Genomic DNA, 6,855 nt, shown 5'->3' on the forward strand with positions numbered 1-6,855 from the left:
GTGGTTTCATGCATAAGATGGGTAGTAGGGTGGTTTCATGCATAGATGGGTAGTAGGGTGGTTTCATGCATAGATGGGTAGTAGGGTGGTTCCATGCATAGATGGGTAGTAGGGTGGTACCATGCATAGATGGGTAGTAGGGTGGTTTCATGCATAGATGGGTAGTAGGGTGGTTTCATGCATAGATGGGTAGTAGGGTGGTTTCATGCATAGATGGGTAGTAGGGTGGTTTCATGCATAGATGGGTAGTAGGGTGGTTCCATGCATAGATGGGTAGTAGGGTGGTTCCATGCATAGATGGGTAGTAGGGTGGTTCCATGCATAGATGGGTAGTAGGGTGGTTCCATGCATAGATGGGTAGTAGGTTGGTTCCATGTATAGTTGGGTAGTAGGGTGGTTCCATGCATAGATGGGTAGTAGGGTGGTACCATGCATAGATGGGTAGTAGGGTGGTTCCATGCATAGATGGGTAGTAGGGTGGTTCCATGTATAGTTGGGTAGTAGGGTGGTTCCATGCATAGATGGGTAGTAGGGTGGTACCATGTATAGTTGGGTAGTAGGGTGGTTCCATGCATAGATGGGTAGTAGGGTGGTACCATGCATAGTTGGGTAGTAGGGTGGTTACATGCATAGATGGGTAGTAGGGTGGTACCATGCATAGATGGGTAGTAGGGTGGTACCATGCATAGATGGGTAGTAGGGTGTTTCCATGTATAGTTGGGTAGTAGGGTGGTTCCATGCATAGATGGGTAGTAGGGTGGTACCATGTATAGTTGGGTAGTAGGGTGGTTCCATGCATAGATGGGTAGTAGGGTGGTGCCATGCATAGTAGGGTGGTTCCATGCGCAGATGGGTAGTAGGGTGGTACCATGCATTGTAGGGTGGTTCCATGCGTAGATGGTCGGTAGGGTGGTTCCATGCATAGATGGGTAGTAGGGTGGTACCATGCATAGATGGGTAGTAGGGTGGTTCCATGCATAGATGGGTAGTAGGGTGGTAGCATGCATAGATGGGTAGTAGGGTGGTTCCATGCATAGTCAGATGGTAGGGTGGTTCATGCATAGATGGGTAGTAGGTTGGTTCCATGCATAGTTGGGTAGTAGGGGGGTTCCATGCATAGTCAGGTGGTAGGGTGGTTCCATGCATAGATGGGTAGTAGGCTGGTTCTATGCATAGATGGGTACTAGGGTGGTACCATGCATAGATGGGTAGTAGGGTGATTCCATGCATAGATGGGTAGTATGGTGGTACCATGCATCGTTGGGTAGTCGGGTGGTTCCATGCATAGATGGGTAGTAAGGTGGTTCCATGCATAGATGGGTAGTAGGGTGGTTCCATGCATAGATGGGTAGTAGGGTTGTACCATGCATCATTGGGTAGTAGGGTGCTTCCATGCATAGATGGGTAGTAGGGTGGTAACATGCATAGTTGGGTAGTAGGGTGGTACCATGCATAGTCAGGTAGTAGGGTGGTACCATGCATAGATGGGTAGTAGGGTGGTTCCATGCATAGATGGGTAGTAGGGTGGTGCCATGCATAGTAGGGTGGTTCCATGCGCAGATGGGTAGTAGGGTGGTACCATGCATTGTAGGGTGGTTCCATGCGTAGATGGGTAGTAGGGTGGTTCCATGCATAGATGGGTAGTAGGGTGATTCCATGCGTAGAGAGGTAGTAGGGTGGTACCATGCATAGTCAGGTAGTAGGGTGGTACCATGCATAGTTGGGTAGTAGGGTGGTACCATGCATAGTCAGGTAGTAGGGTGGTACCATGCATAGTTGGGTGGTACCATGCATAGTTGGGTAGTATGGTGGTTCCATGCATAGTTGGGTAGTATGGTGGTACCATGCATAGTCAGGTAGAGGGTGGTACCATGCATAGTTGGGTGGTACCATGCATAGTTGGGTAGTATGGTGGTTCCATGCATAATTGGGTGGTTACTTCCAGCAACTCTGTCTTGAAGAGAATTGAGGAGAGTGACGGACGACTTACTACCACAGTTTCCATAACGGGTGAGTCATCATCGCCTTCTAAACCATTATTATATATATATATTTTTTTTTACACCTGTTCCCCCCCCATTTCGTGGTATCCAATTGGTAGTTACAGTCTTGTCTCATCACTTCAACTCGGGAGAGGCGAAGGTCGAGAGCCATGTGTCCTCCGAAACACAACCAAACCAAGCCGCTTCTTGACACAATGCCCACTTAACCAGGAAGCCAGCCGCACCAATGTGATGGAGGAAACACTGTACACCTGGCGACCGTATCAACGTGCTTGCACCCGGCCCGCCACAGGAGTCGCTACACACACGACCCTACGCAAACAGCCAAGACAACTCAGGAGTGGCTTCGGTACAAGTCTCTGAATGTCCTTGAATGGCCCAGCCAGAGCCCGGACTTGAACCCAATCTAACATCTCTGGAGAGACCTGACAATAGCTGTGCAGCAACGTTCCCCATCCAACCTTACAGAACTTGAGAGGATCTGCAGAGAAGAATGGGAGAAACTCCCCAAATGCACGTGTACCAAGCTTGTAGCGTCATACCCAAGAAGACTCAAGGCTGTAATCTCTGCCAAAGGTGCTTCAACAAAGTACTGAGTAAAGGGTCTGAATACTTAGGTAAATGTGATATTTCAAAAAAATGTTTTTACTTTGTCATTATGGGATATTGTGTGTAGCTCAATGAGGGAAAAAAGCAATTGAATCAATTTTAGAATAAGGTTGTAATGTAACAAAATGTAGAAAAGGTCAAGGGGTCTGAATATATTTCCGAATGCACTGTAGGTCATCACATATTTTCTATAGGCTACTGCACTCTGTTAAAGATAAGGTACATGTTATATTTCACTGTGTTTTTTTATGCCCATTTTTATTTTCAAAGAGAGCTAACATAAGAGGCCTGCATAATATTGTTCTAATATGTCTGCTGGGTAGACAGCTGCTGTTTAATAGCATATAGGATGTGTCCCAAATGGCACCCCGTTTCCTCCATTGTACACTAGTTTTGACAAGGCGCAGGTCAAAGTGCATAGGGTGCCATTTGGGATGTTCGCACTGAATCACTGGGAGAGTAAATAAATATATATTTTATATACCTTTACCATGAGCCAAGAGTGGAATCACTAAGTTATAAATCTATTTATGTTCCCTGGGGGTTGGGAGTGTTCTTTTTAGAGTTTTAAAACATGAACTCATAAATCTTGATATTTAAGGACACAATATTCCTCTCTTTCTGAGTAAACCAGGTCATCAACATGTTACCTCTCTCACCTGCCTCTCACATTGGCGTCAAACATCATCAAGCTACCCACATATATTAACACATACACTACCCACAGTCTTGTTCTATAAGAAACACTGTTTTACATGTGTTATAAACATCACTTTGTTAAAATAATTTAGTATTGGCAGTTTACACAACTTTAGCATCTAGCTCTCTGCCAGGTCACTGGCATCAGGATTGTCTGTACTGTAGTCAAGCTACCCTGTCTGGCCTGACCTGGCTGTGTGTGGAAACTTCACCTAGGATTTCTTACCTAGGTTACCAGTCTAGCAATGCTCTATTTTCCGGCTACCCGGATAAAGCACTAAATAAACTTCAGTTAGTGCTAAATACGGCTGCTAGAATCCTGACTAGAACCAAAAAATTTGATCATATTACTCCAGTGCTAGCCTCTCTACACTGGCTTCCTGTCAAAGCAAGGGCTGATTTCAAGGTTTTACTGCTAACCTACAAAGCATTACATGGGCTTGCTCCTACATATCTCTCTGATTTGGTCCTGCCGTACATACCTATACGTACGCTACGGTCACAAGACGCAGGCCTCCTAATTGTCCCTAGAATTTCTAAGCAAACAGCTGGAGGCAGGGCTTTCTCCTATAGAGCTCCATTTTTATGGAACGGTCTGCCTACCCATGTCAGAGACGCAAACTCGGTCTCAACCTTTAAGTCTTTACTGAAGACTCATCTCTTCAGTGGGTCATATGATTGAGTGTAGTCTGGCCCAGGAGTGGGAAGGTGAACGGAAAGGCTCTGGAGCAACGAACCGCCCTTGCTGTCTCTGCCTGGCCGGTTCCCCTCTTTCCACTGGGATTCTCTGCCTCTAACCCTATTACAGGGGCTGAGTCACTGGCTTGCTGGGGCTCTCTCATGCTCTCCCTGGAGGGGGTGCGTCACCTGAGTGGGTTGATTCACTGTTGTGGTCATCCTGTCTGGGTTGGCGCCCCCCCCCCCCCCTTGGGTTGTGCCGTGGCGGAGATCTTTGTGGGCTATACTCAGCCTTGTCTCAGGATGGTAAGTTGGTGGTTGAAGATATCCCTCTAGTGGTGTGGGGGCTGTGCTTTGGCAAAGTGGGTGGGGTTATATCCTTCCTGTTTGGCCCTGTCCGGGGGTGTCCTCGGATGGGGCCACAGTGTCTCCTGACCCCTCCTGTCTCAGCCTCCAGTATTTATGCTGCAGTAGTTTATGTGTCGGGGGGCTGGGGTCAGTTTGTTATATCTGGAGTACTTCTCCTGTCCTATTCGGTGTCCTGTGTGAATCTAAGTGTGCGTTCTCTAATTCTCTCCTTCTCTCTTTCTTTCTCTCTCTCGGAGGACCTGAGCCCTAGGACCATGCCCCAGGACTACCTGACATGATGACTCCTTGCTGTCCCCAGTCCACCTGGCCATGCTGCTGTTCCAGTTTCAACTGACCTGAGCCCTAGGACCATGCCCCAGGACTACCTGACATGATGACTCCTTGCTGTCCCCAGTCTACCTGGCCATGCTGCTGCTCCAGTTTCAACTTCCACCTGACTGTGCTGCTGCTCTAGTTTCAACTGTTCTGCCTTATTATTATTCGACCATGCTGGTCATTTATGAACATTGAACATCTTGACCATGTTCTGTTATAATCTCCACCCGGCACAGCCAGAAGAGGACTGGCCACCCCACATAGCCTGGTTCCTCTCTAGGTTTCTTCCTAGGTATTGGCCTTTCTAGGGAGTTTTTCCTAGCCACCGTGCTTCTCCACCTGCATTGCTTGCTGTTTGGGGTTTTAGGCTGGGTTTCTGTACAGCACTTTGAGATATCAGCAGATGTACGAAGGGCTATATAAATAAATTTGATTTGATTTGATTTGATTAGTAAACGCAGAGCTCTGATTGGCAGCTCTCTGTTATTTCCAGGGCTGCTGTTGTCAGGTGTTATCAGGTAAGCAGTAAGCAGGTGTGTACAGGGAGCACCCATTTCAGCACCTGAGCCAAATAACCACAATAAAAACTCACAGTAACAGAATCGGTGATTGATTGAAAGTTCTCATTCATATGTATATGTATATGTGTTCTGATTTGCTGAACTGATTACATATAAGAGTTCCAGATGCAGTATGAGTCATTCTGATGACATGGCCCCATTAGAGGCAGCAGGCAAGCTACACAACAAGAGGTTTAGGTCACAGTAAGTCCGTCTGTTGTCATTTATCTCCAGTGGGGATAGCCATCTTATGGTTTCCTTTCTCTTCTGATGTTCAAGTGGTGTTTGTTGATATAGCTTTATTGAATCATTGGCACCGACACTACCTGGAGAAAAATAAAGTGTGGGATTAAACTTTAGTGTATTGTACTGTAGTAATGACACACATCATTTCAGAGTTAACAAACTGGCAACACTTTACGTGAAGTAGCCCCTATACCTACAGTATGTAGCATACTGTAGATATGTAGCATACTGTAGATATGTAGCATACTGTAGATATGTAACATACTGTAGATATGTAGCACACTGTAGATATGTAGCATACTGTAGATATGTAACATACTGTAGATATGTAGCATACTGTAGATATGTAGCACACTGTAGATATGTAACATACTGTAGATATGTAGCATACTGTAGATGTGTAACATACTGTAGATATGTAATACACTGTAGATACTGTAGATATGTAACATACTGTAGATATGTAATACACTGTAGATACTGTAGATATGTAACATACTGTAGATATGTAATACATTGTAGATATGTAACATACTGTAGATATGTAACATACTGTAGATATGTAATACATTGTAGATATGTAACATACTGTAGATACTGTAGATATGTAACATACTGTAGATATGTAATACATTGTAGATATGTAACATACTGTAGATACTGTAGATATGTAACATACTGTAGATATGTAATACATTGTAGATATGTAACATACTGTAGATATGTAATACATTGTAGATATGTAACATACTGTAGATATGTAATACACTGTAGATATGTAACATACTGTAGATATGTAATACACTGTAGATATGTAACATACTGTAGATATGTAATACATTGTAGATATTTAACATACTGTAGATACTGTAGATATGTAACATACTGTATGTAACACAAGTGGAATCCCAGGGTGGATAGGATCCTGATCTAAGTACCTTAGTTGGCTGATACAAGGCACAGTGTATAATTCACTTCACAGAAATGTCTGTTTCTTTCTAGCACTCACTACACTCTATTACCATGTACTAACATAGCAGTTGCGGCCCTCCCGGGTGGCGCAGTGGTATAGGGCACTGCATCGCAGCACTAGCTGTGCCACCAGAGACTCTGGGTTGGCGCCCAGGCTCTCCCAGTTGCAGCCGGCCGCGACCGGGAGATCCGTGGGGCAACGCACAATCGCCCTAGCGTCGTCCGGTAGGGATATCCTTTTCTCATCGCACACCAGCGACTCCTGTGGCATGCCCGGCGCAGTGCGCTAACAAAGGTAGCCAGGTGCACAGTGTTTCCTCCGACACATTGGTGTCGCTGGCTTCCGGGTTGGAGGCGCGCTGTGTTAAGAAGCAGTGCGGCTTGGTTGGGTTGTGTTTCGTAGG

Source organism: Oncorhynchus kisutch, linkage group LG15 (genome assembly GCF_002021735.2).
Source record: "Oncorhynchus kisutch isolate 150728-3 linkage group LG15, Okis_V2, whole genome shotgun sequence".
Taxonomy (NCBI): domain Eukaryota; kingdom Metazoa; phylum Chordata; class Actinopteri; order Salmoniformes; family Salmonidae; genus Oncorhynchus; species Oncorhynchus kisutch.